Raw genomic sequence first — 18,622 nt, 5'->3', positions numbered from 1 at the left:
CTTCTTACAACCGTCCGAGCCGTTGCACGGAAGAGAGAAAGCGACCCGGAAATTCCAGAAAATTAATCCGGTTATCGTATTATGGAAGCCTTTGCCAAGCGAGTCACCGGGAAGTAGTCTCCCAGAAGCGCGCCGTTCTTCCGAGCAAGCCGCACCTCCACACGGATAACACGAGCGAGCCAGGGGTGGTGGCGGGAAAGCTGTTTCATTATCCGTGGCCCCGCACACTTTTTTGGGTCGAATAGAGAGAGAAAAAATGTGCGCCTAAACGGGGAAACAGATGTGCTCATCGCACCCCCCGCATCCAAGCCTGACAACAGCAGCGTTGTTGTCATAAGACGTTAATATTGTGGAAGGCTGTAAGAGAACCAGTAAATCTACACTGCACACACGAGGCAAAACATCCATGCAATTTATGAACGTTGAAATTATTTTGCAACGCAAGTAGCCAACCGTGCTAATCGGAACTGCAGCCTGGCTCGCCGTGCGAGCAAGCCGCCTCATCACGTGAACGCGTGCACAATACAGCTGGGGATCGTTCACGCATGCAGAAAAGTGATGGTTGCAAGAGGACATCAACTCTCTCAGGGCAAGCACTCAAGAGTCGTAACGGTGACATGTTCGTTCGACCCGCGTCTCTCTCTACTGCCCCCTGTTGGGGTCCCACGGCATTAAATGGCTCGTACAATGGTCTCGTGATTTGGTGGTAACTGCGTCGCAAACCAGAGCCACAAAATATCAAGCGGCCAGCAACGAAAGCTGCTGGCCACTTTCAAAGCTGTCATAGATAACGGTGTGACACGTTTCTTGAATTGAGCAAGGTTATTAGAAGAGCCAGGGAGGGGGAATACGATGGGAGGGGAATTCCAAATTCGAGCAGTGCGAGGGAGAAGCACAGCGAGAAGTGTTGTCCGTAAATGAGTTGCGCGCGTTACAAGTGGTTTTAGTCTGTGGCTACTCCCAATATTTCCCGCGCCCATAAACTGTCAATACGGCGAGGGCTTCTACTCGGGCTACGGGGACCACCAGAACTAAAACACCGGGATGACGAAATGACGAGATCTTCACTCATCCACGTGCGTGTGTGTATGCACACACAGATGCTCGCTCATACACGTGTATGGAGATTTTAACATGGGAATCACCAAAGAAGAATCGCGATTCATGCAGGGATCATTGAGGGTGGAATCGTAGGAATCGACTCAATTCCTGTGGGAATAGCCCCACTTTAGAAATTGTTAAATTTAATTTGCTTTTATTGTGAGCAGAGAGGTCGACTACAAAAGGCCAAACTCGTGGCATTCTGTTAATGAAATTGCTTCCACCACTGCACAACAGAGAAATGTATCGGGACACAACAATGCGCTAAAAGAAAAATCCAATGCCCTTCACTAATGCAGCCAAAAACCCTGTCACAGGCTAAACATGTGTCCAACTATTAATAAACAACAAAGCCCTTTTTCTATGAGCCTGTGTGTGGACAATAGCCGTGGGCTTTGGGCTGAATGAAAGGGGATTTGAAGTTGCTGAATGTCAGAGAGCAAGACGTAAAAGCCAGAGCAAGTTAAATGGAAGTGATGGGGATTTACGGTACCGCCGCGCTGGCTGCAAACAACGCGTGGCGAGCTGCAGAGTGTCAGGAATTCCAAACAATGTTCCTAACGCCGGCGGTCTACATCGACGAGTCTGAGTGTCCAACGCCAACGTGATAATATAATCGCAAGTCGCAGGGATCAACTGCTCATCGGCGTTCATCTCCCGTTTACAGCCCTGAGCCGGTGGTGGAAATTCCTCATTCCTATGGCGGAGGTGAGTCTTTCAATAGGACAGCCACTAGCAACTCTCCCACAAAGTGGTACTCGTTGTAACGACTCCCAAGGGATGATGGGCTTAGTCGACCACCACCCGGGATATTAACTCGAAACTTCCATTTGTGAGGCGGTTTGAACCTGGCCAATTCGCTTGCCAATCAGTTGAAAAAAATAATCCATAGCTAAACACACACCAAATGGTATGTGGCACTGACTAAACATTAAATGTTACTTTGTCAGGCACTAAATTGCTCACGTTTTGCCTCTGAATTGAGCCACAGAAAAATGTAATGAACAAGTTCGAAAATACGCCCTGGAAACACACATGCACAATTCCATTAAACTTCTCAAGACCAAAGGGAAAAAAATTCCAAAATGATGCCACAGATGCCTCAGTGATGAGCCCAACGGATTTGACACAGCACGAAGAGTGGCGCGGCGCGGCACGGCATCCCGACCACCGCAGAGATCGCCCCTGGGCGACCGTGGGCTCGGTCGACCCCTGACCGGGATGTGAACTCGCCAATTCCTGGTTGCAAGTCTGTCGCAGCGCTGTGAACAGCGAAAGCGAAACAGGACGTGGAAAGGCCACGCTGGCAACGGACGTGAAGGCCTCCCGGTCACGGGCCACGACATGGCCCAACCCCCACCCCTCACCAACAAGCCAACCAGACGCGAGCTCTACTCTGTGCAGTGAGAAAGAGGTTGTACTGTATATTTGTTCTTTAGCAGAATGCTCACTAAACCTATCCCTGTAGAAACACCACACCCTCCTCTATCCCTTCGTCAACGCCTCCCCCCCCCCCTCTCCGTGCCGTTCCTTCAGCGCCACCTCTCAACGTCTCCGAGGTCGCGCCGCCCTCCGCCGCCCCCTTCCCAAGTGCCACTTCCCAAGCGCAACCTCCACAGGCGCAACCTCCCCAGGCGCTACCTCCCCAGGCGCTACTTCCCCAGGCGCTACCTCCCCAGGCGCTACCTCCGCAGGCGCTGCCTCCCCAGGCACTACCTCCCCAGGCGCTACCTTCCTCGGCACTACCTTCCTAGGCGCTACCTTCCTAGGCCCTACTTTCCCACTCGGCAGGGAACCACTCCACTCCCAAGTTTATCCATTCTTATTGGTCTCGTCTTTACCACCTATTTTGCATTGTTCCTCAATGTTTCCTGTCTTGTTTGTGTAATTGTGTCCACTCAATATAACCCAAATGTGACATTAGCATGTCATTTTCATGTAATTCAAGGTTTAGGAGAGTGCAATGTTGCATCCCAATTCATGACGAACAAAAGTGTGATCGCATACATTGTAAATAATCGATCCGATGCACGTATGGTGAGCATTAGAATAGATGAATTGTTAGGTGTCTAGGTTTTGACTTCTTCAGGGCTACTTCTGGAGTTATTTCATTGTACTGCAAACTACTTCTCCCCTGAACGCGTGTACTGTGTTATGTTATTGTGCACACGTGCAGAAATGATGCGCTAAGAATATCGCGGCCACATTAAAAGTACCACCCTCCCGAGGGCATGTGCTGCACAGTGTGCGTGGCATTAGCGATCTGACGTGACTTTCAAGACATTAAAGTGCTGTGCATTGCATTGTCAGAGACCTGACAAATAAATAACGGCGGGAAATATTTTAGGAAACAGTTACGTGATTAAGATGCAGCGCACACAAAAGAATCATTCACAAGCGTGGCGTCTGACCCGCTTAGAACAGGGCCTGCCATTGAGGCTCCACAACATCACAGCACGCCATTACTCTGGCTACGTCAAGCTGAAACATTTAACCCAGTGGGGTCCTTGAACATGGAAAATAGTGGCAGAAAGCATTCCCGGGGGCTTTAAATGCAGGCTTTGTTTAATACTGGCCCAATAGGAAACAAACAGTCCTCATCCAACGCCAAGTGCTGAACACAGGCTAACACGAGTGACGCAATTGTCACGTGCGTACAGCTACAAAACCTTCATTATTTTACACCAACAACATAACAAGTTACGTGCCCGAATCGGTAATGCCAAACACACGTGTGTACACAATGGAGGAAAAGAGGAAGGCCTTGAGTCTAGACTTGATTAGGGTGCAGGAAGTCGACAGCACGGACCTTGGGGCATGACAGTTCCAAAGTGTGGAGAAGAAGTGACCCTCCCACTCACCGAGTTCCCATGAGTTCAAGCAAAACCTAAACTTTACTGAAAGTTTCTGCAGGTCAGCTGTTAAATCACTGCCTTACGCTTTTAAAATTGGTGATTCAATTTAAAATGAAATTTGCGATAATAAAGGTGGTAAATGAAGAACAAAACCATAACTCTACATAAGAGAGGCATTGGATTTCAATGTTTTGCACAAATTACAGGTTTCCTGTAGGAGGCACGTGACTGGGAGGTTTTGAGTCGTGTCTTAAATCACAGGGGTTTGCTGATATTTTACTTCAAACAAGTGATATCTTTTTTTAGTTTATCATGAAGCATTTGTTAAAAATATATATATACCAATAATTTATTATTCATTTCCCAAGAAACAAATCAAGATGAGTTTCTAAGCGATAGTGATAATGCAGTGAGAAGGTTTGGCGTGGAATGCAGCAAAGCAGAATGAAGAGTTATGAGGCGGCCAAAAAATATCAAATTAATTTTACTATTCTTAAAAGCTAATTTCAGTTCCATTTTTGGAGATTAAGACAATTAAAAGCAAGGGCATGAGTGTGTAGCTGCAAGCGCGAGCTGTTCGTAGGCACACAAAAGCCGACGTTAATGCCAATAAGCACTACTTACAAAGTCGCGGTCCATTATTAAGTGGCTAAGAACAATACGCGCTTACCCCATTCTCTTGCCGCCGATCGTTTGCGACATTGCTCATGCCATTGCGCCTTCCCGTACCATTTTGAGATCGTGAGCCACCTGCAACACAACAAGGAATAAAAAAACATGCATGGATCCTGGAAAGCTTTCCAAAGCAGCCTTAAGAAAAACAATTTCTATGACAAAGCATCAACGCCTACTACCTGCTATGATATACGGATCAGAAACATGGACATTAACAAAGAAAATGGAACAAAAACTGAAGTTGTGCGAATAAGTAAGAAGAAATACGTGCTTGGAATTACACTACGACACGTTCAAGTAATGTGCACCTCACAACGCTCTAGAATTTGGAACAGCACAGTTTTTGTACGTAGGCACAGGAAACCGCAGACAAGCGAGAAAACAGCCGGAACGGCACTAACCATTTCCCGAGCTCTGTTGTCCTATAATGGGATGTTTGGCCAACTCCATGAATGAGCGTTTACACATGTGGGAAGAAAACCAGAGTAGGCGAAGAAAACCCATCGTGTCGCAGGATCGCGGGAGTTCGCGAGGGCTTGGGGGAGGCCTTCATCCAGCAGTGGACCGATCAAGGCCGATGACGACAATTCTACACCTGGCCGTGTGAGCACAGACCTGGGCCGGTGGTGGTGGTGTCGGTGTCGTTGGCGCGCTGCAGGAAGAAGCGGACCTCGTGCTGCTTGCTCCCCCAGCGCTGCAGCACCTCCAGCATGCGCTCGTTGTCTGGGACCACGCTCTCTGTGGCGCGCGGCGACAAAAGGCATCGACAAGCGGTCAGCGACACGGCGTTCCCTCGCTCTGCACGGTCGCAGGAGAGGCGTTACTAAGAAAAATGGGCCCACAAAGCGGAACCGCACGGGACCGCTGCCTGCCGAGTAGCGCGCACAGAACACACACACAATGTTGTGCCACGTCCCATCGCGGAGCCGCATATCAGTGAATTCTAAACCACACAGAGCGAATTTTGGGTACCGAAATAGGTGAGCAGCACATGCGCGGGATCTCACAAACCGAATCCTTCTTGCCGCAAGGCACGAGGCGTTACCCCTGCGCCGCCACCCTGCCACCCAAAAAATGTAAAAACATACATTTGGATGCAGGTATACCCACAAACACGAGCCCATGCATAGACACGAGAGTTTTATACTTACACCGGCACCAAACAGACAACGTACACACGCACGTTGACAGCATACAATACGGACGCACGTACAGGCACGCAGACACAGCACGCGGGAGTGTCGGCGAGTGTGACATGGCGAGAAGCGCACCGTGGCCGTGCCACGCTTCCACGAGATGGCACGCGGTGTCCCCCAGGGGACGGCACGCTTCCACCACGTCCTTGCAGGTCATGTCACCCGTGATGGGCACCTCGCTCGCCTGGTCACTTGCACTCAGGAACACGCTCACCATCGTCTGCCAACGGAAGACGACAAACACGGACAAGCGTCATTGAAGGAAGGTGCAACCCAAGCGGGCTGAATTTCACCCAGGTACGTCCAGGTACGTCCAGGTACGTCCAGGTATGGCTTGGCCACGTACCCTGCAATGCGCGACATGCGAATCATTAACGGGATGCGGGAACTTTTCTACGTGAAGTCGCGAGCTTCAAGCGGGTGGCTATCATCAGGCGAGGGATTTGTGAGGAGGCCACTGAGGAGTGAGTTGCGATAGAAGGTACAGCCCTCGTGAGACCGTGAGCCCCAGGAGACTGTCGGACGTGAGGTGCTCACATTAATTATTAACCCAATTACCACTCACATGGAAACGCTGGATTTGTGATTAGTGGCCAGTTTTGTTTTTTAAATGTTCGAAGGCAAACACAAAAACACGACAAAAATGGATACTTTGTAGACGAATTAGGTCCATTATTTTAATTGCTTCACAAGTCAGTGGGTGAATTAATTAAATTGGCACTTTACTAAGCCTCTTGCCAGCTGACGTTGTCACGTGCCTCCCCCCCTCCGCCGACCCCCCTCCCCCACAACCCGCGGGGATGGGCGTTGCTGTGGGTGTCGCCACGCATGGCCAACTCTCCACGGGGTGCGTCGCGCCTCTCGCTCTCAGCACTTTCCCGTGTATCCATTACCCATTGTGCGACTCTCCACATCCTCGTCTCAGTAACACTCACCCACTCATACACCTCGTGGCAAGCACATTCAGCGTCACCCCTATCTCCCCGCCGGTCGTAGATATTCTATCTCGCGTCGCGTGCATCGCTTCAGCTACCCCACCGTGCACCTCTTCACATCTCACTGCAGCTACGTCTCTCTCGTCTGCATTTCTCTCATCTCGCTGCGTTCATATTTCTCTTTGCAACTCTCCGACACCTCTCTCGCCTACATCTCCATTCTCTCATCTCAATGTAACGGTGTGACCCGCGCCCTCCTGGACATCTGTGAACAAAGAGTTTCTTAGCTCATCGGATTCCTCCTCCTGCTGCAGTCTAAATATCCACATCTCTAACCTACAGTGTCTAATCTACGCCGATGTCCCACCGTGGTCGGATTCTCTTCCCACATGTCAACAACTGCGACCTCTCGTAGGAAGACAAACGCATTAAAATTACTTCGGTCCAGACTCCTGCCAGAAACCGAACTCAGGTGTTTGGTCACATAGCAAAAGGCGCTGTTTGGTGCACCCATGTAATAATTGCCGTTGATAAATAATACAAGTTAATGTGGGGTGTCCATGAAGGTCGCATCTCCTATTAAATAATTATGGTTATAGAGCAGTTTGAATTTCACGGTTGAAATGTTGGCAACGTAATCAAGTTACACACAGTACGGGCACTCTGTACTTGCGTGTCTCTTTGCCGCTAGGTGTCAGACAAGTACCCGCCAGTAAAACGACGTCGCACTCGACATTAACACCGTGACCTTAAAAGGAGAAACATAGATAATAATAGGTGACATTTGGAGCAATGGTCCTCCTGCAAAGCACATGGATGGCATCTTTACGAGAGAAAGCACGAGTGATCATTTGCACGCGGAGTTTGAAAGTGTTATCTGTGTGGAACGAGTTTGGGGCCGTCCATAAATTACGTCACGCGATTTTGGCCGATTTTGGCCGATTTTGACCCCCCCTCCCCCCCTCGTCACACGGCGTCTCAAAAAGTCAGACCCCCCTCAAATATGACGTCACAAATCTCTGCCCCCCCCCCCAAACCATATTTCCATTTTGAAAATAAAACATGCTTCAAATCGCTTTAATTTATTGTCATTGTAGTGCGTATTTAATGTGGCCCTGCACTCTGATGTTGAAGGAGAAAACACGTATTATTGGAAAGCTGAAATTTAGCATAAAATTTACTTGAAAATATTCAACGTCTTACTAAAAATGCAGATGTTCAGAATATGATATTGAAATTATCTTATAATTATAAAATATTAAAAGTAATAACTATAAAAACAATACTTGAAACTTCGTAGTAGAAGGAAGCAAAATGGAGAGTACAATTATGACCATCACGTATTCATTTCACAGAATGAAAAGCCCTGGTAGAATCATTAGAATCGAAATGTTTAATAACAATCATTACACATTTTTACAAAATGTATGCTTCTCCATTCTCCCATGGAGAAGCAAAATGCTCCTTTATGGAATAAATAAAAGATGACCTTAGTACATTTAAATAATCAAATAGTTAATAATGAAAATTAATCAAAGTGTTGTTATAACAATTCTATTCAATTAATATTTATTTAAAGTTGCACATTTTGATGTGACGTCAAATTTCTGAACCCCCCCCTCCCCCCCATGTCACACATCGTCACAAATGTCTGACCCCCCTCCCCCCACTAGGTGCGTGACGTCATTTATGAACGGCGCCTTTCCCAAAATTACTGTTTGGCAAAACGCCACCAGGACTGCAAAGCTTTGTGCAGTGGTGCATTGTGGGATTTCCCACACCGTGACAATGCGCGTTGGGCGGCACAGAGCAAACCACCGAGCGGTGGGGCCCTGGAGGTTGAGAAATGTGGCCGGCGCTAGGGGGAAGGCTGCCATGGGCCCGGCACCACCTTTTGCCCACCCCTCCCCAATTCTCTCTCCTCTGTAGCCGTGAATCACTGCTACAGTGCCCCCCCCCCACACACAGCTCCACTGCCCCCCCCCATCCAAGAGGAACTGGAGCCGGCCCTAGCGGAAAGAATGATTGGTACAACAACCACACACGACAGCCACATGCTACTGCCACACACCAATTCACAGCTATCTTGATTCCCATTGTAGGGAATCAAGATAGTGTTGATAGGGCTGCACAACAGTTGAGATGCACCGTGGACACAGAGTGACCGTTACCGACGGACACTGGTAGAGCGCCACACTCCTGCAGGCTCTTACTTTATAAACGCCAGCCCATCAGTGAAATAGCACGACAGAAGGAGGATCTGAACACAGTTCTGATATAAGCAACACGTGCTTCCATTACATTGGTGGGGAGGGGGGGGAAGACAAGGGGCAACTACTGACACAATCCCCATTTGGATACAAGCACACATGGCTTTGCTTCCAAGAGGTGTGCTTATAACCAGGTTCTGGCCGCACGGCCAGATAACACTGGCTCAGGGATGTAAACAAGAGATGGGCACCACCTCAATGCTCATTTAAGCAGGAACTCACTTTGACTATCTTAGTGAGAGTGGACAAAGTGCACTTTAAATGTGCAGTAAGGAGGAGCACATACTGGAAAAATAATGGAATTTGTAGATGTTACACAAAACCCCAATGCCCTTGACAGCGGCATCGCCTCCCTCAAGAATAACTGACAAGAAGGGTGACTCCCACACGTCACAACCCAGCGCAATGTGCCCACACGCGCTCCGAGTTAGTAGTCGACATGAATCTCATTCAAGCACCAAATGGAATTTGTCAAACATTTCAAGGCAAGGCCGTCGTGAAAAATGTTCCCGAGACTCGGCGTGGCCCTTCTGGATGAGTAAAAGGCACGATAACAAAATGTATCCCAGTTGCTCCTCCACCAACAACAAGAAGCACATGCACACAAAACGAGTTCAAACCGCCAGGCAGCACTTGTTGTAGGATTCAAAGCTGTACACAGCAAACAACTAGTTGTTATTATTGTAGTTACTCCGCTTGCTTTTACCAGCAAAGTCTCACGGAGTCTTCAGACACAACTTTAGGAGTCCTGCCGAGATTTTTCAGTCAAGGTTAATGCTACTGCTTCTAGATTTGAAGCTTTCATGACCGCAAGGATTCATTCTCTTTGGTTTTTTTTTCGGTAAAGTCGCGTAGGTAAAAAAATAAATAACACACTTAAGCGGTTGTGCTTTCACTACGTTATCACCACCTGAAGAAGGACGCTTGTGTTGCGCCCGAAACGTCGTGATTTAATTTAGTTGTTTTCATTTATTTTATTTTTTACCTACGTGACTTTACCGAAAAAAAACAAAGAGAATGTTACTGCTGCTGTGTGTAATCCCAAACGTGTAATTTGCAGGTACATGTTCAGCATTGGGATGTTTGCCCAATGGCAGTTAAGTGAAGTCAGGGATTGTATTATTAGCTACGGGAAGAAACCAGAGAACCCGGAGGGAACCCATGCAGACACAGGGGGAGCGCGTTCAAACCCCACGCCGAAAGGTGGTGTCAGAGTCAGGGATCGAACTCGGGGGCCTTCTGCTGCTGTGAGGTGCGAGTGTTACCAATGCCGCACGTCCTTGCCGCCCAAATATAGCCAAATCCTACACACAATTCACTCGCCTGACCACAAACAATGCATACCATCCGGACAAGCCTGCCTTCAACTCAAACGCACTGCTACAATAACCTTGTTCTACAGTGCTTATTTTACTACACGTCCAAAATATTTTCTTCTTACTTTGTCAAATGTGAACTGTATAAATAAATAAATATCGGGATTGGCTCAGATGACCTGCACTTTGAAGCTATACTAGGTTGAGTGTAATGTCCCAGAATCAATGAAAGTAACATTATGCCAGTGTTAGCATGACCAAGGGCACGACTGCTCAAGGTCTATAGGGCTGTTTTAAGGGCTTCTGCTGATGCAGTTATTCCAAAATCCGTTTTGATGCTGCAGCAGCATGAACGGTCAGTGACTTTGACTTTACAGATTTTCTACAAATCTAATCAAGGAGGTGTATTTTATAAAAGCGGCGGAATGTTGCATCGATTCGTCAAGCAAAATACATCCCGAGGCTCTCTACAAGCCCATCAAATCACGCGTGTGACAGTCAATGTTTTCCCAGCCCTGCAGCCACTAGCGGCGCTACGATTCACTGTAAAACATTTATTGATTCTTGATTAGAATCGTTGCCCTCTGCCCTTGAGATATGTAATTTGGATTCCAATTTTGGCACGATGCAAGTTAAATATATTTCTAGGGGGTAAAATGCAACATTGCTTTGATGTTTAAGTGAGTTTGATAAATACTGTACAATCTTTGATGGTAACTTATGGCACGTGCAGCAATGTTACTTTGAACTACCGTACAAAACTTTAGAGTACAATACAATGTTGCATCGTTGGATATGTAAAAAGGTAGGATATGTGAACATCTATAATATAGTTACAATTACCCTCTACACAAACGCTGCACTTAAATGTGATGAAAAATGAATCTGGGCAGACCCGGGAAAGTTTCCCAACGACAACATTTCAAAATTGTGTAATCTTTCATAAACGCATAATTTTTTGTTATTCCAAAAGAAATCCAAACGCCACAGTGCAGTTTGGCGGCTACACGGCGCCCAACGCCCCCTCAACGACCCGAGGGTCACATAGCCACTCCTCCACTACGCAGAGCGCGTAGTCTGTCCTGTGAACTCGCACCGTACAGCTAAAGCCCTATGCATATTAGTGCGCATCGCATTTTAATATCATACATAATTCATATCTTTTGCACGTATAAAATGCCCACCACGCAGAGTACCTGGAGCCCTGGTCACCCTGAATCTTGACGATTCACCGAATTGCCGGGGTGGTCAGGGGGGGTGGAGTGTTCCACCACCGTCAAGAATGCACATCATCATCATCTAATGCCTGCAGAGGTCATGTGAACCAATCGCATACAATATATATTTTATTGACAATTATCAATTCCTACACATACCATTTCATGCATGTACTGTGACCACAGGAATCGATTGTAGTCGGCGAGTTGGCGGATAGCGCTTTACGTGCGCAGAAAGGACTCGCACGTGTCGGCGAGACAGTTTGAGAGTTAGTTCGACATCACAAAATAGCACGAAGACAGTCATTGCTCCATCACCTCCCCCTCTATCGCTCTATCAACCTCTATTACTGCCCACTGCCATAAACTAGAAGCTTTTCAACAAGAATATCCATTAAGCCGCTGAACAAAGTAAAACAGCAGCTGGACGGAGACAAGTGAAAAACACAGCCAAATAGGGATACTTAGGGAAAATCAATACAGATTATTGAATGTGGATCGGTACTTAAAAAAGTTGACATTTATGAAAAAAAAAGCAGGTTGAAAAGTTTTTGCGAAGTTAATTTCATAACGAAAGGCAACGGAGATCATTTTACTAAAGTAATCTGTTAACAACTGTTAAAAAACTAAATCCACAGCAGGACAATGAGGCCTGGCTGGGAGTGTGGGGGATGGAGTCTTGGGCGAAGAATTGCCTGAGTGATTTAGCAGATGTGAGACGGGTCGCGGGGAATAAGACGCTGAGTGAAGGACAACAGAGAGACAAAGACACACGGAAGCACACAAGTGGAACGACGAGAATGGAACGTGACAAGGAAATGCAGCGAAGTAGATACACAGTGACGGACAGAAATGCCTGCCTAGCTCTTGAGATTTTAACAATGATTGGGTGCATTCATTGTTATTTGATCGTAGGAAAAACTACAATCACTTTGGCCACCCTTTCTTATTATAACATCACATTCTCAAAAATCGAATGATAATGATTCGACCATCAAAACATACGACGCTTTTAAATTAACATTTTCAAACCAGGCTGACAGTGCAGGCATTGTGTTTGACTATGAGAGCTGTGAATATTACAATTGATGATTAACTCATGCAAATGTCGGGTAACTTCTCACTTAACGTGGCCATTCAGAAAGGATATTGAATATCTCCACGGCAATACCCGCAAAAAGTTTGACGAACAATGCGCCACGCTAACCACCCCCCGAGGAGACGAATAAAAACACGAAGCTGCTTTTGGATGGCAACAAAGAATGCCGCTCATCTTTCTGCAGACCCCTTTCAACCACCCATGGCTCCGAATCTCTCCCATGAGCACGCATGCATTTATCCCTTACAGCCAGCATGCCTGGCTTACATCAGCATAAACCACAGGACTCCGCCACACAGGATCAAGGATAAAAGGACTGCTGCTCTTTCAATATCGCGTGGTTAAGCATAAATTGTCATTAGGCAGCAAATCTAATCAGTCATGGAAAAAATACAACGTGGATTTGCAATCTGCTCGAAGCTACAGTTGTCGCTACACTATTACAGTTCTGCATTCAGGAAACAAGTTGGGTGTTCAAAACATCTGATGACTTCTGACCTTTCCCTCTTCCCCAGTGGGGCGACAATAGCCTCGTCACCTACAATATTCACACGACACAAAACCCTCGACATCTTCACTACGCCGCCACAAACAACATCCTCAGAGGCCTTCGTATTCCTCTCCCTATAGACCTTAACTGTATTATCATTGACACCTCATTCTCTGATAGAAACCTATCTAAATCCGTGTGTCTTAATGCAGAGTCTATCCTGGCTGTCTCTTATCTCATTAATTAGACCATCGCCTCCCTTTGCCTCTTCATCATCCGTTGTTTATGGGTGCCCACAATAAACTTTGGTGAGTTTTTCGCAAACTCTGTGTTCAGCGGCGGCATTTCACAACTTTGTCCAGATGACGAGTCCATTCAAGAACTTCTCCCATACATGAAGTGGTTTATCAAAGTCAACAAAAAACATTTCCTGATAGAATTAAATCAAAAGCCGTATTGATGAATCCACCCTGCCTATCTCTCATCCCCCATCATCACTCCACTGCCTCCCTCCTTTACCTCTGCCAGGTCTGTCACACTGCCACATTATTCCACCCGTTGATCCACTTGTGATACGCGCCTCTCCGTCTCGCACATCGGCAACGAAGTGCATGACTTCATCCCTCATGCTCCGAACCCGTAAACTCTGCAACTCATTTCCCCTTGCCGTCTGTCCGCCTGATGACAACGTGTGGGCGTTAAGGTCTCACGTCACCCCCCCCCCCCCGACACTCGACATCTGCGTTGCTCACAATGGTTATGGTTCATCGTAGGTCCAGTTGCTCTACTTACAGTGAACATTTTTTATATATATAATATAATGGCGTGCAAAATAATACAAGGAGGCATGGCATGGAACATTTCTCGTGCTGCTCTTGGCGTGTTTGAGAAGTTGCTTCAGTTTCATACTCTTAGGTTTTTTCGGTAAAGTCACGTAGGTAAAAAATTAATAAAAACGTGACTTTACCGAAAAAACCTAAGAGTATGAATCCTTGCAGTCACGAAAACTTCAAATCTAGAATTGCTTCAGTTTGTCTGTTGGAGCCTTTGGCATTTACACTGAACCTTAAGAACCCTAATTATGGTCTGGTGTGACTCGAGGAATCTGCAGCGGTCCTCAGTTCATCAACACACCGCCGACATCAGGACGAGCTTATATCAGGACGAGCGCAATGAAAACACACGAACACAATGCAGTCTACAAACGACCCAAAAAAAACTATTATAGACGCGATGTATAATGATCGTCTTCTGTGGCTTTAAAATAATTATGTTTTATAAAAAAAAGGTGATTTAAAGTTTCACGTTGTGGTTTTAAATAAAACTCCTGGGTCACTTGGTAGCTTGGCTGATGCATACCGCGATGACACCCGCAAGAAAGAGCGTGGTGGCACTCATCATCCCTCAGCCAGTGCTGGAAACTCCACATTCAAATGGCAGGGGCGAGTCTTATCATGGGATGCCTGTTGACAGAGATTTCCACTCAAAACCTATGCCATTCCTATACTGTAGTGGGTAAGCTACGAGCAAAAATGGTACGGCAACATTACTCAGAGTTCGTGACTTGCCAAACGTTTGGGTCTCAGCCCCAAAGCAAGGGCAGGAGGTGAAGCAGAGTGGACGGGACAGGGTCTCAAACCATCACCGCCGGGACACAGTGGCGCAAGCAATGCAGTGTGACGCACCCCCCACACAGCAAGGGCTCAGGGCACGCGATGGCGTGACCCAAATCCGTGAACGCCACGACAATCACCACCATCACCACCCACGGCACATCACCAACGCGCTTTCTCCTCCCAGCCGTAGCCGGCAGTAGTAGATCACACAGCAGCAGCGTCCAAGACGTGCCCTGACCGTCTCCCACCGACGGCTCTGTTAGCCCTTCCCACCCCAGCTGCCTCAGTGACCCGGCTCTCTCCATTCCACTGCACAGACACACACACACACAGACACACACACAGACAAACACAGACAGACACACACACACAGACAGACACACACAGACAGACACACACACACACACACAGACACACACACAGCCCTCACCTACACTCCCCTCACCTACACTCCCCTCACCTACACTCCCCTCACCTACACTCACCACTGACCTACACTCACCACTCACCTACACTCACCACTCACCTACACTCACCTACACTCAGGTCGCCTGCTACCCTCCCAGCCTGCTCGGGTTGTAGGGGTCCAGGAACACGCGACGGCGGCGGTGGCTGTGGTGGTGGTGGTAGTGGTGGTGGTAGTGGTGGTGGTAGTGGTGGTGGGGGTGGTTGGCCTCTCTGCACCGCTCACCGGCATCATGGTCGCCTCGGCCGATGGGTTTCCAAGCTCGCTCGCTCCCTCCTCCTGCTGCTGCTGCTGCTCCTCGCTCCTCGCACTTTCTCCTGGCCACGCAACACGGCGAACGGTAACAACATGAACACCACACACACACCGCGACACACACACACAGACACACACACACATACACACACACAGACACACACGCCGCGACACACACACAGACAGACACACACACCGCGACACACTCGTAGTCGTCACCGCACACACGGAGGGTGACCACGGCGCTGGTCGCCGTTGACCTCTCGCGGCGCGGGAACCGCTCTCGCCATCAGAAGCAGCAACCACCACCACCACAACCACCACCACCACGACCACCACCACAACCACCACGACCACCACCACCATCATCATGGTCACGAGCAGCAGCTCCCACGCGTGCTGCGAACAAAGCGCGGCGTGCGTGCGGGCTACCCACGGACCCCTCGTGTTGTTGCCATCTTTGTTGCTGCTACTACTAGAGCCCAGGCGCTGCGTCGCACTTCGTGTCCCCCTCCTCCTCCTCGTCCTGTGCCCAAGTCTCCCGCCGAGGGGACGGGGAGCGCGGGCTACGGGTGGCGTCGAGGGCGCCCGGGCCCGGAGTGCAGGGAGCTCACCTGGCACCGCCGCGTTCCCGCTGCTGCTGCTGCCACGGGGGTCGCCCCGGGGTCTGTCGCGACCGCCGCTGCCGCTGGAGGCTCGGCCTGGGGGGAGGGGTGGGGGGTGGGGGGAGGGGGAGGGGGGAGGGGGCGTTGGTGGGCGGGGCTTTGTGCGAAGAGTGGGCGGGGTCTGTATGTGTAGGGGGCGGGGCCTGTATGTGTAGGGGGCGGGGCCTGTATGTGTAGGGGGCGGGGCCTGTATGTGTAGGGGGCGGGGTCCGCGTGAGCAGGGGGGGGGCTTGTGGGAGATAAGGGGTGGGGGCTGTGTGAGTGCGGGGGGGAGGGTTGTGTGAGAGGGGGGGGGCTGTGTGAGAGGGGGGGGGCTGTATGAGAGGGGGGGGGGCTGTGTGAGAGGGGGGGAGCTCTGTGAGAGGGGGGGGGCTGTGTGAGAGGGGAGGGGGGCTGTGTGAGAGGGGGGGGGGCTGTGTGAGAGGGGGGGGGGCTGTGTGAGAGGGGGGGGGCTCTGTGAGAGGGGGGGGCTGTGTGAGAGGGGGGGGGCTGTGTGAGAGGGGGGGGGCTGTGTGAGAGGGGGGGGCGCTGTGAGAGGGGGGGGCGCTGTGAGAGGGGGGGGGCTCTGTGAGAGGGGGGGGCTGTGTGAGAGGGGGGGGGGCTGTGTGAGAGGGGGGGGGGCTGTGTGAGAGGGGGGGGCGCTGTGAGAGGGGGGGGGCTGTGTGAGAGGGGGCTGTGTGAGAGGGGGGGGCTGTGTGAGAGGGGGGGGCTGTGTGACAGGGGGCTGTGTGAGAGGGGGGGCTGTGTGAGAGGGGGGGGGCTGTGTGAGAGGGGGGGGGCTGTGTGAGAGGGGGGGGGCTGTGTGAGGGGGGGGGGCTGTGTGAGGGGGGGGGGCTGTGTGAGAGGGGGGGGCTGTGTGAGAGGGGGGGGGCTGTGTGAGGGGGGGGGGCTGTGTGGGCTGGGCGAGTCCTGCCCCGCGAGCTGCGTGGAGTAGGAGGAGTCTGCCGCAAGAGAAGGCGGAGTCAGTGCGAGGGGGGTGGGGCCTGTGCGGCGAGGGGGCGGGGCTGCGTGACGTAGCTGCCCGTGTGGGTGAGCTGGAGGAGGGGGGAATCGAGAGGAGGAATCGACGGCTCGGATCGAGTCCCCGGATCGCGAGCCCCACGTGAACCTCGCCTGTGACTTGAGGCTTCCTCCTCTATGTTGAACTTCTTTCGCACCCTACATAATCAACCGTGCTAATCGGAAGGAGACTTTAGGCTATAATACTAATTTACTTACTTATCCAGGAGAGCCCACACTGAGTCGTAAGAGTCTTTACAGGAGGGTCCTGCTACATTGGGTGTTGACTTGAATGGCTTTACGAGTGCGAGAAAACCCAGAGCCCCCGGAGAAAAGCACACGCGGAAGGTGGCAACAACAACAACAATTCCATCCCCGTACAGATGGACACAGATGGCGCATCGTCCACTTGCTGTACTGCCATCTCCTGGCGCGAGCCATCTGGACGCTCACGGTGCTGGATTAGAGGCCACATTCCAGCCGTGGAGGAGTGGGAACCAGCGAGACACGCGTTAGACGAGACGGCGCAGAGGGCAGGCAGCTCGGGCACGCAAAGCAGCAGAGACAGGACAGAGATACGGCACATGCCAGTACAGACGAGGTTACACGTTAGATGTGGTGTACAACACAGGCAGAGTACAGACAGTGCGCACGAGACGAGAGAGACGGAGAGACGAGCGAGACAAACACCGCAGAGCAGACAGACGCCGACACGCACGACACAGTCGACTTCTGAATAGAGAGGCGACCCCTCCCCGTGTCGCTGGGGGGTTAATCGCTACCCCCTAAGCCGAGGAGGGGATCAGACTGCGAGAGAGGGAGGGTGGGATAGGGGTGTAGGAGAGAGTCTCGTGGGGATGGGAGGAGGCGGTGACGGATGAGGATGAATGCAAGGGGAGGAGACGGGATGGTGAGTCGAGTGGGTGTCAGGCAGACTTGTTTATCGGGAGATGTGACCAGGCTTGCCATCTATCTACTGCTGGATGAGTGCAGATGCAGATTTAACAACAACAAAAAACAGAGCGCTCAACTGCCTCAAAAGCAGATGAACATGATTGTTCAACATGATTGAACATGATGGTTCGCCTGCTCAGTCTTTCCCATGAGCATGGACTGGGATGCCCTCTCTTCCACCATCGCCACGTCACGAGCTGCAGGCACCGCAGAGGGCCTGGGTTCAAATCCGGGCAGCAGCTGCCAATGCTTAAACCAGACAGTGATCAATGACTGGACAAAATCACGTTGTGGGGTTGTACTTACTTTATTTGGCTCAATTCCAGCTCTAAGAAAAAAATATAAACTTCCAGTTCTGAGAATAAAAAATATATAAAGTATATGAATTATATATTGGGTTGACTGTCATGGGACAAACAATCTGATAGCAAGGCGCTGTGGTAAAGTGCTCCCCACTGTGTAAAGGGTTAAAAGGACACTTGTGGATTTTCGGAAACCCTTTGAAAAATCCCT

General features: G+C 50.0%; 1 pseudogene; it reads right to left on the bottom strand.

Annotated features, from left to right (window-relative positions):
- Positions 1-16,203, bottom strand: part of LOC133341250 (apoptosis-stimulating of p53 protein 1-like) — a 34,034-nt pseudogene extending 17,831 nt beyond the window's left edge.
- Between the last annotated feature and the right edge of the window lie 2,419 nt (positions 16,204-18,622).

Source organism: Lethenteron reissneri, chromosome 11 (genome assembly GCF_015708825.2).
Source record: "Lethenteron reissneri isolate LAM-NWPU_2019-01 chromosome 11, ASM1570882v1, whole genome shotgun sequence".
NCBI classification, from domain to species: domain Eukaryota; kingdom Metazoa; phylum Chordata; class Hyperoartia; order Petromyzontiformes; family Petromyzontidae; genus Lethenteron; species Lethenteron reissneri.
Note: the sequence above shows the minus strand (reverse complement) of the source record. Positions and strands in the feature narration are given on the sequence as shown.